Raw genomic sequence first — 19,040 nt, forward strand, 5'->3', positions numbered from 1 at the left:
CCCGCCGCCTCGCCACGGCCCGGTGCAACTGCCGGTCGAGATCTGTTGGTAGAGAGCTGGGAACAGGAAGTGGCCTCTTCCCAGCATCCCGCGGGGGGCGACCTCACAATGCAGACACCGGCACTCAAGATGGCGTCCGCGGTGTGACGTTGCCCCCCGCGGGATGCTGGGAAGAGGGAACTTCCTGTTCCCAGCTCGCTACCAGCAGATCTCTTCCGGCAGCAGCAGAGACGGTGTGGCTGACTCTGCGTGATGGCGCCAGGAATGCGGAGGGGGGTGCTGGTGGTGGTGGTGGGTATATTCAGCAGAAGACAGGGGGGCAGGTCAGGCCTCCCCCTCCCCAGCTCCAGTGCCTGCTGCTGGCTGCCTGGTTGGCTCCTTCTCTGCTGTTACAGACAGAAGAACCTTCCCCCCCTTCCGAGGGGTTTCCTCTCAACATTGTGTATCCCTCCAACGTTTTTGCTGCAGACCATCCTGAGGTATAGACCCATTTGAAATGAAACCGGCTACAGCCCTTTATATTGACCACAAACTGAGCCAGAATCCACTTTGGATAAGCAGCTGTTTGTTTTGCCTTTTTAAAAGATGGGTTTCTTTGAACCATTTGAATACAAATGCCTGACTGTGCTCCATTGTCAAGCTGCATGCATGGAAATCTGGCCAGCCCAAACAGTGGCATAGTCATTAGCAAAGAGAACTTTTGAATTCACGAAGTGCTTCCTTGTTGCTGTTTTTAAAGGTAGTACAATTATTTATATTGGGGGAAGACTGATGTTTAACTTGATCTTTTGGGAACAGGACCATCGCCCATTACATGCAGTTGGTGGGCAGAAGGTATTTTGACACTTGGTTTTGCTAGACAGAAACAGAAGTGATTCTCGGTGGCTGACAGCCAGACTCAGTTACTCCTGAGCCATCTTACTGAAACCAAGTATTATTATTTCTTTCTTGTTTACACAGTCAGACAGGTGTTACTGACTGGTTTGTTTTATCCAGACATTGAGTCCTTCCCAAGGACATGGGATGAGTGAATTTTATTGACGTTGTTGTTGTTGTTATAGATATCGTCGCAGAATATAGGCTGTTCCAAGTAAAGTTGCTTTTTGTAATTGGCTGGTGGTGATTTCTGTGGCCCCTATGGTGTTGAGGTGCTCTTCAAGGTCTTTTGGAACTGCACCCAGGGCGCCAATTACCACTGGGATTATTTTGGTCTTTTTCTGCCACAGCCTTTCAATTTCAATTTGTAGATCTTTGTATTTGGTGATTTTTTTCTATTTCTTTTTCTTCTATTCTGCTATCCCCTGGTATTGCTATGTTGATTATTTTGACTTGTTTTTCTTTCTTCTCAGCTACAGTTATATCTGGTGCATTGTGTGGCAGATGTTTGTCTGTTTGTAGTCGGAAGTCCCATAATATTTTTGCATCTTCATTTTCGACAACTTTTTCAGTTTTATGGTCCCACCAATTTTGGCTACAGGTAGCTTGTATTTTTTGCAGATGTTCCAGTGTATCATCCCTGCTACCTTGTCATGCCTTTGTTTGTACTCAATCTGTGCGATCTTTTTACAACAGCTGATTAGGTGGTCCACGGTCTCATCTCCTTCTTTACAAAGGCGGCACTTGCTGTTTGTGGTGGATTTTTCCACTTTTGCTCTTATTGCATTTGTTCTTAGTGCCTATTCTTGCGCAGCCAGTATTAAACCCTCTGTTTCTTTCTTCAAGCAACCATTCTTAAGCCATTGCCAGGTCTTGCTGATGTCTGATTTTCCACTTATATTGTGCAAATATTGACCATGCAGGGGCTTATTTTTCCATTTTTCTGCTCGGTTCTTGACTTGTTCTTTCTTGTAGGCCTGCTTTCTTTCATTGGTGTTGAATAGTTTCTCATTATTGACCATTTGAAGTGCATCTTCTTCACTGTCCTTGATATATTCTTCAAGGCCTCTTTTCTCCTCCTCTACTGTTTGATGGACTTGCAGCATTCCTCTTCCACCTGAGCTGCGAGGGACGTATAGCCTATCGACATCACTGCGGGGGTGCAGAGCATGATTGTGCATGGTCATGATTTTCCTGGTCTTACGATCCAGCATCTCTAGCTCTGCCTAGGTCCAGTCTATTATTCCTGCCGTGTATCTGATAACAGGTATAGCCCAGGTGTTTATGGCTTGTATGGTGTTCCCGCCATTGAGTTTGGACTTGAGGATTTATCTAACTCTCCTGATGTATTCACTTCCAATTTTTCTTTTAACTTCAGTATGTGCGATGTTATCAGCCTGGAGAATGCCCAAGTATTTTCTTTCTCTTCCAGGTTCTTGATCTTGCTTCCATTCGGCAGTTCTATTCCTTCTGTTTTTGTTATTTTCCCTCTGTTCATGAGCCCCTGGTGGCGCAGTGGTAAAACTGCCGCCCTGTAACCAGAAGGTTACAAGTTCGATCCTGACCAGGGGCTCAAGGCTGACTCAGCCTTCCATCCTTCCGAGGTCGGTAAAATGAGTACCCAGAAATGTTGGGGGCAATATGCTACATCATTGTAAACCGCTTAGAGAGCTCCGGCTATATAGCGGTATATAAATGTAAGTGCTATTGCTATTGCTATTGCTATTAATGCAGCACACTTGTCTAGTCCAAACTCCATTGCTATATTGCTACTGAATATACGGACAGTGTTTAGCAGTGATTCGATTTCTGACTGGGACTTTCCATACAACTTCAGATCGTCCATGTACAGCAGATGGTTGATTTGACCTGATGTTTTAGATGTTTGGTATCCGAAGCCTGTTTTGTTTAGTATTTGTGAAAGTGGGGTCATGGCGATTACAAACAACAGAGGGGAAAGTGAGTCCCCTTGGAAAATGCCTCTTCTAATGCTAACCTGACCAAGTGTCTCACCATTGATTGTTAACTGTGTACTCCACATGCTCATTGCTTTTTTAAATAAATATCTGAATGTTTTTGCTGACACCAGTTGTTTCTAAACATTTTAGTATCCATGTGTGAGGCAATGAATCAAAGGCTTTCTTGTAGTCAATTCATGCAACACTTAGATTTGTTTTTCTTCTCTTGCAGTTTTCTAAAATCATTTTGTCAATCAGCAGCTGGTCTTTTGTGCCTCTGCTGTTCGGGCAATTTCCTTTCTGTTCAACTGGAAGCTGTTTGTTAGTTAATAAGTGTTGCTTCACTTCATCTGTTATTTTTCCAGTAAATAATTTGAACATGGTTGGCAGGCAGGTGATCGGCCTATAATTACTTGGAACTGCACCTTTTGCTGGGTCTTTCATGATGAGATGAGTTTTCCCAGTTGTTAGCCATTGTTCAACATCACCGCCTTGCAAAATGTGATTGACTGTTTTGATAGTTGTTTATGAAGGCTTGTTAGGTGTTTAAGCCAAAAGCCATGCAGTTCTTCGTCGCCTGGCACAATGCAATTTTTAATTTTCTTTGCTCTTTCACTTATTAATTCTGGTGTTATTATTAGATCTTGCATTTGTTGGTTACATTTTTGACCTCTTTCATCCAGCCTGCTTTTTTATTATGATCTATTGGATTGTCCCATAATTTCCCCCAGAATTGCACTGTTTCTTCTTTATTTGGTGTTTCTACGTTTCTTGCAGTTTCTCCTTCTATACTTTGGTAGAAATGTCTCTGATTCGACTGGAATTGGAGATTCTGCCTGTGTTGTGTAATTCTGGCTTCATATCTGCTAATCTTCTTTGACACTGCTGTTATTTGCTGCTTTATTATTTCCAGGATGCAGGTGGCAACTGGGAGACCTGAAGGCATCGCATGCGGAGCTTCCATTTGAATCCCAAAGGGAGGTCCCATCATCAGCTCGCTTTCAAAATGCTTCCTCTTGAAGGTGAAGATGACTGAGGGTTGATGTCTGCCGGCATCCTGAGAAGATGGGTGCTCTACCAGGATGAGTGTCCAGAGTTTCCCGTCCCTCCAGTTCTGGTCTGAGTGGCGGCCAGTGGTCTGCTTCTCCTCCTCCTCCTCCTCCCGCCATAACTTCATCCTTCATCATCACATCCTGCTTCTGACATTCTTATGGCCCCAACCAAAAACCTGCAAGGTTAGCATAGCAACAGCAGTAAACAATCCATTCCTTAATGGAAGTTTGGTCGTGTTTGGTCGCACAGCCAGTTGGAGAAAATCTTCATTGGAAAAACAGGAGGCGTTGCCCCTTTTTGGCTCTCAGTTTAGATCCCACTTTGGTCCAGTGCCGGCTTCATCATGGCAGGTAGGAAAATGTTCAGCGCTTGTTGAATCTTCACCATCACCTCCTGCTTCTGACATTCTTCTGGCCCCTGTGGATCCCAGAGCATGTTTGCGTGGGAGGACTTTGGGGGGACCGGGGTGGCGTTTTCTCACTATCAGCTGCCCTGACACTTTGGGCTGTGATTCCCAACAAATGGAGCCGGCTGCGGGCGAGAGGTGACCATCTCCTGACGATGGGAAGAAGGAATCCTGCCCTCCCCTTACGTGACCCACCAAGAGTCTTTCATACTGATGTATACTCTGATGTTGGACTGTCCCTGCGTGCAGACTGTCATCAGCTGGGTAGGCATCCCCTTGGGTTCACTTTGCCTAAAGACCTGCTGAGCAGATGCATGTTGTGATCAGTGATTCAAGAACGTGGCTTCCTGGATCCCAGCCCCACCCACCAATCCCCAAAGCCCACCAGGAATGGGATTGCTGTGACCAAGCAGAAAAGCTGGGGAAACGACTCTCAATGAAAGCCCTTCTGTTAACAGAAGTGTGTTGAGGCCCCGTTAGCCAAATCCCTGGCCCTCGTGGACATGGGCCACTGTGTCAGGGTGGTGCAGTGGACAGAGGGACAATGCAGCTGGGAAGCAACAGCAAGAGAGAGAATTTCATGGCTGTCTCTTTTCTTGCTTTTAGTTCCGTCGCTCTCATGGAGGAACACCTGCCGTTTCACGGGATTGGAACGGGAAATGTATCCAAGGGACTTGGACATTGACCTGGTCTCTTCCAAGAGGTAATATCTTGGGGGTTCTGCTCCAAATTGGCTCCTTCGCTTCCCCACTACTAACCAGCAACGCTCTTACCTCTGGACTTCGGGGTCGAAGTCTGTCCAGGGTGATGTGGTTTGTGCCCCCGAGAACCTACATGCTAAAAATGATGCTTAACTTGTGGGGGGGGGGGCTCCAAAGACCTTTAGGTCCAGGCTCCGAAATGACCTAGGTGCATCTCTGCTGCGGACTGAATGAACCGCTGCAAGGGAGGTTTGCGGTGCCAGGGTGGTGCAGTGGACAGAGGGAGTGGGAACCCATAACAATGGCAAGTGCAGATATAGATCAAGAGTCCTCAAATACTTCCACCCCGATCATTGTCCTGCTCCCATAGGCTTGCTCACCCACCTGTTGCTTTGGCTTGCTTCCCATTGACCTGCTGCTCTCATTGACTCTGCTCTGCTCTCAGGAGACAAGAGAGAGAATCTCATGACAGTCTGTCTCTTTTCTTGCTTTTAGTTCCATTGCTCCCAGGGAGGAACACTCACCATTTTGGTGGATTGGGACTGGAAATGAATCCAAGGAACTTGAAAAGTGACCTGGTCTCTTCTTTTCCAAGAAGTCATATTTTGGGGGATCTGCTCCAAATCAGCTCCACTGCTGCACCTCTACTGACTGGCCAGCGGCAAGGGTGATTTCCAGTGCTGCGCATGCAAAGGATGTCCAAGTGGATGGGCAAGACGGCAAGAAGTTGTTGTATTTTTTGACACGTAAGGAGGTGCTCCAGCAGTACAGATGGTGGCATCTTGAATGGTGCCCTTCCACTGCTGCTTCCTTTCCCCCCAAGAGGTCAGCACTAGATGATCGGCCAGTCTACATATGGCCTGCAGCCAGAGCAATGGCTTTTCGGAAGGAGCAGATGGCTACTCTTCTTAAGGGGTTGGCTTTTGGGGGTAGCGTGGTATGAAGCCACAGAGATGGAGGCTAGTGGTGGCATCAGGCCTCTTGCTGGGTATTGTTCAGAATCATCTGGGATGTGTGCGGCCTCACCTGTCAGAACAAGGAAGAGGGCAGAAGTGTGCGCTTCCTACTGCTCCCAGCTACCAGCTGGTCATCCAAGGCCAGGCTCGCCTCCTGAGCACCCTTCTGTGAGTGGCTTCCTTCTGCTTCCCATCTTCCAGGGTTGTTGCTTTAACTTGCTGTTCCTCCTCTGACCGCTCCAAGGACTGGATCCCTTCCCCATCATCACCACACGGGCGACTTCTAGCCCTTGTGAACATCTCACACCACTCAAAGTGTCCCATATTTCTCCATCCTGCTCAGACCTAAGTTTGCTGGAAATGTGGTGGGTGTGAGAGGGCTGAACTTCTGCAGATGTACTGGGACTGCCCTTGTATTGTAATGCATTGTATTGGTATTGTATTGGTATTGAATTGGTATTGTAAAATCAACAAATTTCACTCAAATGCAGGAAAGAAGATCATGAGATGGTGATTTTGTGTTGAATTGGAGTCCTTTTATTTTATTAATTTCTAGAATCACAATATGGAACCTTTTCTTTCATTGGTTGTAATTCAGTAAAGTTGGAATTGAACTGTACCCACCCACCCCTTCTTCCCTTGGCTAATGGAATATCTTTCTGCTCTTGACTAGTGATTGATACTTCTGTTTGTTTTTATGTCTGAGAAAATAAAAAGTTGGTTAAAACGTTTAATTTTCGCTTTGATCCATCACAACTTCACAGTGGCACAAAGAAGATGTAATTTGGTTCATAAGCTTTGGAGATCTAGAAAATGTGTGTTTAAATAAGCTAGGAACAATAGCTCATTCAAAAGACTTGCTGCTGCTGCTGGTGCTCAGATTGTTCAACCAAAATCACACTTTTCACTTTGAATACTTTCCCCCTGTTATTCCTGGGTTTCCATTGAGCACAATGTAGGCGCTATTGTGTCTGTGCATGGAGAGTGACTGATGGACTGCAATCACGTCCAGTGCAGAGACGCAGCAGAATTGTCCACCCCCAGGGGCGGCAACTTGAGAAAGGGCAAACCCAGAGCAGTGACTCAAGCAGAGTTGCAACACAGAGGCAGCCTCCTCTGTGGGTGGCTCTCTTGGGCTCACATGACCTATGAGCCCAAGAAATAGGATACCATTTGGACACTTGTGCTCTGCAGAGCTGTGGACTCTCTGCCACTGCAGAGGCATCTTCAGCATGGAATCCCGGTGCCCTCTTCCAGCTAGATCCTATTTCAGACGTCTTACTGAGAGCAGAATTGCACTTTCCTATGACAAACACGTGTGGCCAAATCTGTGTTTGCTGAGGCAGAGAAAAATGTGGGCGTAGAGGAGGCATGTGTGGGGGAGAACTGGCAGGAGGGGACACTTCTTGCTTTGCAGGACTTCTCTGCTGCCTGGTACTTCTAGCCGAGGAGGGCAACGGGGCAGCAGGGAGGTACGCTGCCGCCCCAAAGGTTTTTACGGAAAAATGAGACCGGTGGGGGGAAAGCGGTGGGAGGGGTAAGTGCACCATCCCTCTGCCTTTAAACGCCACCCCCACCACTTCCAAACCGCCCAGCCATGGTTCTGCGCACATCCCTAGCATTAACACGTACTTGTTCTTTTTCAGGTTAATAAAGAATGCCGTTTGTTCTATATTTTCAGCACTCTGAGGTTAACTGCAGCACACACACAATGAAGAGGCTGGCTTCATGTTGCAGGCCTCTAGTCTAGAAAGCTGTTTTCTTCAGCTCTGCAGGCTGGATAGCAGATTGCACTCTGGCACTACAACTCCCAGGACCACGAAGCTTGTTTTTGGAGCCAAAATTCACTTTTGCCCCTGCAGGCGGATGGGAGGAGGCTGAGCCATGTGGAGCAGAGAGCAGCCAGGCCTGGGAAGGTGTGGCCCATTCTGCAAAAGTCTCTCCCTCGAGTGGAACAGCCTAACTGTCTGTCATCATGGCAGCATCTTCCTCTTCCACCCAACCTCCAGCAAACAAGGCAGGCGAATGCACAAATATCATTAAAAATGGGGAAAGGAGCTCTGTGGGTAGTCTAAAGTGCATGATAATGCTTTGAAAGCTGGTTGCAAAATATGCAACAGAGAATTTGGCCAAAATCAAGCCATATCCAAGTTCCTCATTAATGGAAGTTCATCAGAAGCCAATAAGGTATCTCTTTTTATCATCTCTTGTTTTTGTACCAGTTGAATGAAAGAATGAAAGAGATTTGAGAGGCTCTCTATGGTGACAATTCTGATTTTATATGAAAATGTTAAAAACACTAGTGTTTCTTCTATGCTGCTAATATGTGTATATTGCAGAGCCTAGGTAGCTGCAATAAGCTTCTTTGTTTTATTTATTCGTTAAAACTTTTATAACCTGCCTTTCTAACTAGCTATTAAAGGCGGCTAACAATACCAAAATTGTACAAATTTGGAGTAACCAAAAATGCGAGGAGTAACCAGAAATACTCATGGAGAGGAAGAGATGCGCTCTAGGGGCAAAAAACAACCTTCATTTAACCTGCTATCCGTTTTAAATGGGTTGAGACTGTATTGTTATCAGCTATGTTGTTTTCTTATAATACTACTTTTCAAAATTGCTATTGTTTATGATGGGGAAGCATTCGTACAAAATTGCTCATGGGAAGCTCCGCTGAAATCACTGAGAGTTATCTTTACTACCAAGACCCATAGATTTCATGGAACTTAGTTATGGCTAAGGTCCATAAAATCGAAGTTTTCGATTTGGAAAGCCAGAATATGACAACCCTACCAGCAGCATCTCCAGATAGGGCTGGGAGAGAGTGCTGCCTGCAACCTTGGAGAAGCCGCTGCCAGTCAGGGTAGGTAATATTGAGCTAGATGGAAGCAGCAGGGTCTGAGTCGGCAAAAGGCAGCTTCCTATGTTCCAAGTGCTACGCCAGCACAGCGTAATGGTTAGAGTGTTGGACAAGGACCGAGAAGACCCGAGTTCAAATCCCCATGCACTACTGTTTGCTTCTGTTAGAGCAGTATGCAGCCTTCCATTCAATTATATCACCACGAAGTTTATAAAGGCCATTTTAAAGTACTGGTTTTAAGAACTGCTTCAAGTTCCCTGGGTGCCAATCCAAGCCTATGATTGTCTTCAGGTGCACTAGAAATATGTCCAACTGGCTTGTAAAACCAGAGCCAGCAGAGCGTAGGGGGTTGGAGTGTTGGACTAAGACCGGGAAGACCCGAGTTCGAATCCCCATTCAACCGTGGAACTCACTGGGTGACTCCGGGCCAGTCATGTCTCATGTCTCCCTCAGCCTAACCTACCTCACAGGGTTGTTGTGAGGATAAAAATAACTGTGTGTGCTGCTCTGAGCTCCTTGGAGGAAAAGCGGGATATAAATGTTTTGGTGTTGTTTTTTTAAAGTGGGTAGTTTATTTATTTGTTAAAACTTTTATACCCTGCCTTTCTAACTAGCTATTAAAGGCAGCTAACAATACCAAAATTGTACAAATATGGAGTAACTAAAAATGTGAGGAGTAACCAGAAATACTCATGAAGAGATGCACTCTAAGGGCAAAAAACAACCTTCATTTAACCTGCTATCCGTTTTAAATGGGAGAAGTGAGGGAGAAGCAGTGGCAGCTTGGGGTGTTTGTGCGTGAAATGGGTTTGAAAAGGCACGAAACCGGCCGGAGGAAAAGATTCAGGGTAGTAGAGCTCCGGCCCCTCTCTGTTCAGAAGGGCTTACTTCCGAGGAAGCCTGCCTTAGCCGGCCGCTCCCCCAAGCAAGGCTCTTGGCACCAGAGAACTGTCAGGCCCAGAGCGGTTCCCTCAGGCTTCAAAATCACCTCAGAGCCGGGCTGCTGCCCACCCCCATGGCCAGAAGGAACGCTGACAGGAAAACGGCCCTTCTGTGAGGAGTTCAAGTTCAAGTTCTTTAATGTTACAGCCACAAGCCAAAACAGAAGAGAAAGATTACAGTTATATAATTGAATGTATGCAATTAAAACAGGCTGAAATTAGAATTAGTTAAAAAAAATTGACCAAATTTAAAACATAATGATGATAAAAATTTAAAACAGTAAAATATCCTTATTAACCATCCGGTGACGTATATTTATGGTAGCAGCACAGAATTTAGCCACATTAGATGTAATTAAACACACTGAGTCCGAAAGCAACAAGGAACAATAAAATTGCTCCTGTCGACCGGGAAATTTACAAAGCAAAGGAGTAATGAAAGATTCACGGATATCCTTGTAAAACAGGCAGAATAATAGAACGTGTTCAGTAGTTTCCACCTGATCCAACCCACAAGGGCAGAGTCTGTCAGCAAATGGAACCCCTCTATAGCGCCCTTCTAGAACTGCCGAGGGTAAACAAGGGCAACGAGCCAAGGTAAAAGCTTTCCTATACCTCGGAAATTCCAACCAGGTAAAATAATTCATTGCAGAGACTAGATATCTTCTTTCCTCTAAGATGTAAAATTTGGAGACTTTCCCGAGGTCATTTTGCCGTTCGGAGTCAAACACTCATTGTTTAACCAGCAACCTTGCCTGGCTTCAAAATCACCTCAGAGCCGGGCTGCTGCCCACCCCCACGGCCAGAAGGAACGCTGACAGGAAAACGGCCCTTCTGTGAGGAGAAGGTGCCCTTGGGACGACAACTGAGGCAATAATCTCAGTGAAATTCAGCCTGTTTACTGCCTGTTCTGTTTACAAAAACCCTCTTCAGGCATTCCCAACTCTCTGTAACGTCTCTCTCCTAACTCCAGCACCAGGGCATGGGAACAGGGAGTTTTTACGAAACGAACAAACAAAAAAACACCCCACAACCTGTATTATTTATTTATTATGTATTTATTCATTCGATTTCTATACCGCCCTTCCAAAAATGGCTCAGGGCGGTTTACACAGAGAAATAACAAACAAATAAGATGGCTCCCTGTCCCCAAAGGGCTCACAATCGAAAAAGAAATAATCTAATATGTTTTATTACACCAGCAACTGTCGCTGGAGGGATGCTGTGCTGGGGGTGGATGTGTTGTCAGAACCTAAGGGGTATACTCGTGGGTCAAATGGGCTGTAACCCAAAATTTGGCTTAAAATAAGCCAAATAGGGCCAGTTACTCTCCCCCTGCTAAATAAAGAGAATCGCCATGTTAAAAGGTGCCTCTTTGCCCAGTTAGCAGGGTTTTTAAAAGTTCTAAAAAAACACCAAAACTACTACAGAATGTTATCCTCAGAGGGTTTTTGTAAATATATAATAGGTAAGGCCGATCACTAACTGGTCAAAGTCATTTTGTGTAGATGTCACTGACAAGAGCATTCGAGAAAAGATATGTCACAGAATTTTGTTTTTTAACGTGCTTGCACACGGGAAGCGAAAAGAACAGTTTGGAATTGTGGGATTTTGACTCTAAGCATGTGTTAAATTCGAATCCCAGTAAATCTGAAACTGAGAAAGCTCTTCTGCTTTCCTTGAGCGTGTGGTCATTTTGGAATTATCAATCTGATTGTTAATATCTGTTGAGCACAACAGTTAAAATCCACTGGTTATATTCAGAGTTTCTTTGGTGGCGGGATGTTTAAACTATTCCTTGAGCAGATTCTGGTGTAAGAAGTAGGGCATGCTAATTTCAGAGGGAGGATTGTTCATGCAGAGGTTGGCAAGAATAAAAGGACATAAGAAGCCATTTTATTGCTGAAAACCGGTCCTGACACATTTGGAGGACACACCTCTGGGGACTACAAAATACAGATATACAGGAATTAGAATATTTAAAAATATGCATGGAGTTTTTTAAAAAAACCTAGTAAAAATACCTGAGAAGCCACCTAATGGCATAGTGCGGAAATGCTTGACTAACAAGCAGAAAGTTGCCGGTTCGAATCCCTGCTGGTACACCTATATCGGGCAGCAGCAATATAGGAAGATACTGAAAGGCATCACCTCATACTGCGCGGAAGGCAGCAATGGTAAATCTCTCCTGTATTCTACCAAGGAAAACCACAGGGCTCTGTGAGCGCCAGGAGTCGAAATCAACTTGATGGCACACTTTACCTTTAAAAAATATCTGAACCTGATGGACTAAATAAAAACTTGATAAGAACTAATCATCAGCACAAAACCAGAGGAACATAAACCTAATAATGAGACCAAAAAAAGCAATATGATCAATTATGCATAAAGGGTGAAGAAAAGCACTATTGTAAATATCTAATATTCAAAGTAATAAAGGAAGTCAAAATATCTATGGAGACCACTAGGAGAAAGGGAATGTAGTCTCAAGACTCCTTTGGCAGAAGGATCCTATCTGGGCTGGAAGGCATATAAAGCCCCCAAATTAAAACCTGACGTAGTATGTTGGTGTTGCAGCCAACATTTAACTGGAGGGGCTTTAGAGAATTTACATTTGACGTTATGCAATTGTTCACCAGCTCTCTCTTTTTAAATTTTTGAGCTTTTCCCTTCATAAGACAAAGGACAGGGATACTTGATAACATAAATTACAGATTCAGAATTGCATGTGGTGGGAAGGAAAAAAGTATATGCCTTCTGATGGGGTTGGTAAATTTCTTTAGTTTGGAGGCAGTTCCCAAAAGGAATGTGTCCCTGGGTAGAACCAAAAATGGAAATGAACTGGTGTTTCAACAGAAGAGAGGTTTATTTATTTATTTATTACATGTATATCCTTCTCTTCCTCCAAGGAGCTCAGAGTACATGCTTATTTTTATCTTCACACCAACCCTGTGAGATAGGTTAGGCTGAGAGATACATGACTGGCCCAGAGTCATCCAGTGAGTTTCACGGTTGAATGGGGATTCAAACGTGGGTCTTCCTGGTCCTAGTCCAACGCTCTAACCACTACGCTCTGCTGGCTCTGGTTTTACAAGCCAGTTGGACATACAGTGGTCCCTCGACTTACAAACTACTCGACATAAGTATTTTTCGAGTTACAAACGGCAGTTTTAGATCCGGTTTTAGATGCGGTTTTTTCGACTTACAAATTTTTAGATGGGGTTTCCTCGACTTACAAATTTTTAGATGGGGTTTCCTCGACTTATGAATTTTACATGCGGTTTCCTTGACTTGCCTGCCTGTTTACTGCCTGTTTATTCTTGAAAAGAAATGTTCCTGTGCAGTTTGCAAGCCTTACTGGGGGTCTGGGTCTTTTTTCTAGGCTCCGGAACGCATTAATCCGTTCCCAATGCATTCCTATGGGAAACCGCTTTTCGACTTACGAATTTTTCGACTTACAAATGTGCATTCGGAACGGATTAATTTCATAAGTAGAGGGACCACTGTATTTCTAGTGTGCCTGAAGGCAATCATAGGCTTGGACTGGCACCCAGGGAGGTCTTGAAGCAGTACTTAAAACCAGTACTTTAAAATGGCCTTTATAAACTTTGTGGTGATATCATTGAATGGAAGGCTACATACTACTCTAACAGAAGCAAACAGTAGTGCATGCAGCTGTGGGTGCAAGTTGTAAGCGAGCACAATCGGTGGTATTGCAACCTGATCACGTGGCATGCCTGTCAATCAGGTCCCAATTTCCTGGCTTTGTGGAGCTTGAGCCAAAGTGCCCGTCCTCTGGGGAACACAGGTCCTTCCCCGTGCCCTTGAAAGCACTTCGGGGCGGGGGGGGGGGGTTATGGGAAGGAATGAGCCTGGCTCTCTGGCTGGATGTATGCCAGGGACACTGAGGGCTCTTCTTCCCCGGGTCAAAGTATCTACGGCTTGCTAGTCCCGGGCAGCCGCAAGCTGTGTATTCAGCTCTGAAATTCCGGGACTTACATTTGTCCAAAGGGGTCATGTAAACCTCCCTAAGATGTGAATTTTGTAAGCATGTACAGGTGTAAAATAAATAAAAATAACATGGCCTTTTTTTTCTTTTCAGGAGCAGAAGAAGAGAGATCTGGCGGAAGGAAGGCCATCACCTCCAGCAGCCACACGGTGGTCCAGAAGCTGCTGCTGCCTCCCCTGGTTCCTGGGGCCAGTACCAGCCAGGTCTCCCAGGAAACCACCCTTTCCCTTGATGGCCCAGCCCTGTGGCTAGACCATCAGCAGAAAGGGTGAGGCCTGTCAAAAGGTCAAAGAAGCTGACCCCGGTAGTAACCAGCACCTTTGGGGAAGCCACCTCGGAAGGGCAGCCCACCAGCCCTCCCAGGGAAGATCAGGGCTGCTCGATGTGTGGCCCAAGCACCAAGTGGGAGTGTGCCTTCTGGGAGAAAACCCTTCCCCACCTGGGGGAAAGGAGACTGCCCAGAAGGAGGCTGGAGGCTGCCATGGAGCGGGCAAAATTACTCCAGCCCATCCCCAGGAGGAACCTGGACCTTGGGGAGCCTGGGAAGGATTTCTTCCCACTGGGACAGGACCGTCCTCCTCGCCTGTCCAGGGAGACGGTTCCTCCCCAGACTTCTTTAACTCACCACCCCCTGGAAGAAGGCCCTGACCCAGATGGCCCAACCTCTGCTGAAGCCAATTCCATCTTCCTTGCAACCACCTTCTGCTCGGCAGAGGATTCCCCAAGTCAAAGCCAGACCCTTCTTCCTTGGATAATCCACCACTCCCCTCTGGCTTTGTGCCCCCCACCATCACCCTTGGGGATAGACTCCTCCTGCTCCTTCCTGCTCTATGGCTCGACCTGTTGCCAGCGCTAACTATCCAAGCGCTGAGGCTCCCCAAGGCAGAGCCAGCCCCTTCCTCCTGGGGGAGTCTGCCGCTCCCCTCCGGTTCTGTGGTCCATCCATCGCCACCACGCCCCCGCCCAAAGGCATGCCCTGGGGGGGAGAGACTACCACCTGCTCCTCCCCTGGGGTCGTGTCTTGTGGTGCGAGGCCTCCGCCCACGGCCTGATCCTCCGGTGCCGGGCAGCAGCGGTGGAAGGGTCCCACCAAATACACCCTTCGCGCTGCTGGAGGGGGCCTTCCACTAGGTCTCTCCGACTCTCCCTGCCATGATGAAGGCGCCTGGCCCAAGAATGAAGCCTCATCGGCTGATGGTTGAAGGTAAGCCCTTGAAAAAAATGGTTTCCTTTGCAGTACTATGGTCTCCTATCCTTCTTTTGCTATCATGCAACACAAACAAAGACTATTTGGACTTCTCTCCTCTCCTCTCTGTCCTGCAGGTTAATCATACTTTTCTCTTTTCCGGCTTCTTTCTTCTGCTCTGTGGCCTGACCACCGCCACCACGCTTCCACCGGAAGCCACACCCTTGGGGTGAGAGACCACCACCTGCTGCTCCTCAAGGACTATGTCTCCTGGTGCGAGGCCTATGCAGACTGGCCGATCTTCTGGTGGCAACCCCTTGGGGGCAAGATGGAAGCAGTGAGCGGGCACCACCAAACGCACCATCTGGGCTGCTGGAGCCCTTTCTGGTACATCTCGCCTCCTCTCCTCTGCCACCATGAGACAGGCTGGCCAAAATATGAAGCCCACCCACTGCTACAAAAAGGTAAGAGCTTTCCCTGATAAGTATTGATAAGTATTTGTAGTAGAAGAAGTAGCCGCAGTGTCCCCACAGGGGGCTTCTTCAGGGCCATCATCTTGTTAGGTTTGGACCTCACATGGCAGATAGAAACTCAACTTTGTCTTTTATACCTTTGATCTCTTTATACATGTTCAGTGGAATCTCATGGTAAAGCTTTTCCTGAAGTGTAGCAGACCTTATGGGGAACTGCATGTTTGACTTATCCACTATGAAATATGAACATAGGAAATTTCTGTATGCTGAGTGAGACCCTTGCTCTTTCTAGCTCAGGATTGTCTATGCTGACTGGCAGCTGTCTCTCCCAGCCGTACCTGGAGATGCTGCCAGGATCTTCTGCATGCAACTCAGGAGCTCTACCATTGAGCTATTGATCCTTCCTCAATAAAGCTCTCTGTCTGTAGAAAACTAACATATTGGAAAGAAGTGTTCTGCCTAAAGGCTTTAATAAGTGCACAGGCACGGTGGGTGGGGGGAGCATTAAAATAAACCTGAAGTGGTACAATCCAAGAAAAAAGCCATATATCACTTGATTCTGCAGAACAAATAAACTGGCCCTAAGACAACAGTGAAGCCCTAAAGACATGATTGATATACTAATTTTCCAGCTTTTCTGCTCAAGAAAGTAGAAGTGATGTTGCTGGCTTCTGGAGTGTATGTATTGTCATCTGTTTCCTTTCCCTCCAGAAAACAGTTTGGATGTATCCCTTCTAAGTCCACAGTATCACTCTCTCCATGTTTCCATCCCCTGTCGGTCCCTTTGAAGGATTTTTTGCTAGTGGGTTTAAAAAAGCTTTTAAAATCAAGCTACATTATGGCTGGAAGGGAATGCAGGTGGAAGGCTAATTTTCTGTGTGCTGATGTGTGACTGCGTACTCTTTGAGAGCTTCTGGCAGTTTGCCTCTTCTGAAATATTCCCCCTCCCTCACCTGCCCCTGTCCTTTTTGCCCAGGACTTCGCCAACACCATCCCAGGACACGGTGCCAATACCTGATGGCTACCTTTGTCAACATGTACATTGAGCTTCAGCAGGTACGGTGATGTGTTGGGAGGGGTTGTGGGCTGGGCCCTTGGATGTCATGCTCTGGAAGCAGAGGGTGGGAAGGGGAGAAGGGGAGGCCGCAGTCAAGGGGTTTTTCTCCTATTATCGAAGGAGAGCCTGGTGGCAACGTGGGGTTGGCAGACTCTTCGCCCCACCCGATTCCTTTGCTAACAGCTCTGTGTTAGACTTGGAAAAGAATTGAAGGGAATATTTTAGAGAATTATTCTAGCCATTCTGTTAGATGCATTGGAGAATATCCTTTCCCAAGTCTACTCTGTATGTTTGCAGGGGTGACCTACCTAGCTTACCAGAGGCCACATCTTAAAGTCAGAAGTATTATTCCCTCATCAGCATGTCCTGTGTCAATCGGAACTTGTGAGCCCCTCGATGCCTGTGGTCCTAGACTCTGTACTGCTGAGAACTCTTCTCCCCCTCCCCCATTGGTCATTCTTCTTCAGATTAGGTGTATTTGTAGTATAAATGTATTTTTCCCTATTTATTTATTGTAATGTTGACTATTAAATAAACTGTATCTGAATTAGTTGCTTGTGTGTGCAGATCTTTAGACCTGGAAGTAGGGTTTATTATTTGCCCAGTTGAAACTGTGTTTGCAGAAGCTGGGAAAGTTTTCTAAATAAATAAATTGCAGAATCTGTCATCTTTTAAAACAAAACAAACATGTATTTAAAACAAAACACACACACACACGGCAATGGCAAACCCCTCCTGTATTCTACCAAAGAAAACCGCAGGGCTCTGTGGTCGCCAGGAGTCGACATCGACTCGACGGCACACACTTTACTTTACCTTCAATCCAACTTGGAAATGTGGTGTGCAGCAGCCCCATTTTCACCCTGAAAATTGCTACCTGCAATGGCAATTTGCAGAAAATTGCCACTTCAGAGGGCAGTCTTGGGCATGAAAACAGCACCGGGGGAAGGGGGATGAGAATCCATTCCTCACCATGCACCAGATTGGTTGTCCCTTTATCTTTTTAAAGTTAAACGGACCATTTCTGGCCAAGTTCCACTTTAAGCTCATCTTGGAAAGATGGGTTTAACAGCACATGTAACTTGGCAGTTCTTTCTCTAATGTATATGCAGAGCGGGACCCACCTTGCATGTGTTGGGGGTTGTAATTTTTACCCCCAGATTAATTAGCAGAGCACTAAAGAAGCTACCTACTCCTACTGCTATTTAGAGAAGACACATGGAGATACTTGTAGAACTAAATACTAAGTATTCATTGGGGAAGTACCTAAGAAGAGCCCTAAAATCCTTTGCGCAATTCTGTAAGGAGGAAAAGCTCCTGATAAATTATCAAAAGACGAAAATTATGACCTTTGCCAAGAGATTTGAGGACGATAGTTGGTATATTAATGGCAACAAAATAGACCAGTTTTAACTATCTAGAAATAACATTGCATTCTTCTGGTCAGAGAGATGCACACACGTAGATTGTGCTTCACAAGTAGCACAGAGAAGCCCCTCAGCTATTAGATCCTACTATACCAAAGGAGGGCGATATGTCTCTGCGGTTTTGAAATTATTTGAGGCAAAAGTAGTGGCGCAGCTACTATACGGTGCACAGTTGGGCTCTTACTTTAACCTTGCCCAGATAGACACAGTACAATCTAAGTTTCTAAGATCAACTATGCAGCATTAAGATTGGAATTGGGAGTCATGTGAGTGGAAACTCGAGTGTGGATTACCACCCTTAACTATTGGCTGAAGGTGGTATTCTCACCAATGGGTCTGGCCCCACTGATGCTTGAAGATAGTTTCCAATCACAGTGGGAGTAAGTTGTTAAAGAAAAGCTCACCTTTTATGGCTTTTCCCTTGAAGTGCTTCAATCCATGGGTTATGAACAAGCCAAAAAGGCTACAAAGCAAATAATATTGGATATGGAATGGCAACAGGAGATAGGTAAGGCCCCAAAATGACTTAAATCATGGAGACTTGCTTTTAGCACCAAGCCAGCTGATTATTGTCAAGCCCTAATAACTTCCAAATAGCGTAGAGCATTTGCACTGGCCCACTTTGACGTATTGCCCTCAGCGGTCTTACATGATAGATATGGTGGGATTCCTTATTCTGAACTTTACTGTCCGTGTAGTACACAGGCCATGGAGGATGTGGGTCATGTTTTATTACACTGCAGTTTTTATAGGGATTTGCGTGAATCATTAATTTTACCCCTGATTAAGGACCTACAAAGCAGAGGAGATGAAGCATATATTTTATTTCTCTTATCAGACCATCAAGCCCATGTTACTCAACGTGGCTAGGTTTCGAGGTTTTGTGTAATAGCAATGAATATACGATGGCACCTAATGAGTAATCTACTATATTCAGGGGCATAAGTACTATTGGGCAAGGGGAGACATTTGTCTCGGGGTCCACTGCCTTAAGGGGCCCCCCAGAGGCAAGTCATATCAGGGGTCATATATTAGAGACAGGTAGAGCAGCTAGGGAGACCCTCACTCACTACCTCTACTCCCAGTGCCCCTAGTGGTCATTAGGATAGTTGGTGCAATAGGTCGATGCACTCCAAC

At 45.9% G+C, this 19,040-nt stretch overlaps 2 long non-coding RNA genes across 9 annotated transcripts; both read left to right on the plus strand.

Moving 5' to 3' along the window:
- Positions 1-210: 210 nt before the first annotated feature.
- LOC128333966 (uncharacterized) lies at positions 211-6,684 on the plus strand. 3 transcript variants are annotated; one of them, XR_008311138.1, is made up of 4 exons: positions 211-479; positions 3,748-4,557; positions 4,900-4,996; positions 5,490-6,684. It is a non-coding gene; the product is annotated as an uncharacterized LOC128333966 (long non-coding RNA). The 3 variants fall into 3 exon arrangements; XR_008311137.1 differs by having other exon boundaries at positions 3,748-4,237; XR_008311139.1 differs by lacking the exon at positions 211-479 and adding an exon at positions 501-739 and having other exon boundaries at positions 3,748-4,237.
- Positions 6,685-7,526: 842 nt separating this feature from the next.
- Positions 7,527-17,026, plus strand: LOC128333964 (uncharacterized). 6 transcript variants are annotated; one of them, XR_008311136.1, is made up of 4 exons: positions 7,527-8,137; positions 13,854-15,410; positions 16,396-16,475; positions 16,774-17,026. It is a non-coding gene; the product is annotated as an uncharacterized LOC128333964 (long non-coding RNA). The 6 variants fall into 6 exon arrangements; XR_008311133.1 differs by lacking the exon at positions 7,527-8,137 and adding an exon at positions 9,174-11,928; XR_008311134.1 differs by lacking the exon at positions 7,527-8,137 and adding an exon at positions 9,174-10,384.
- Positions 17,027-19,040: the final 2,014 nt, after the last annotated feature.

The sequence above is a fragment of the Hemicordylus capensis genome, chromosome 8, assembly GCF_027244095.1.
Source record: "Hemicordylus capensis ecotype Gifberg chromosome 8, rHemCap1.1.pri, whole genome shotgun sequence".
Lineage (NCBI taxonomy): Eukaryota > Metazoa > Chordata > Lepidosauria > Squamata > Cordylidae > Hemicordylus > Hemicordylus capensis.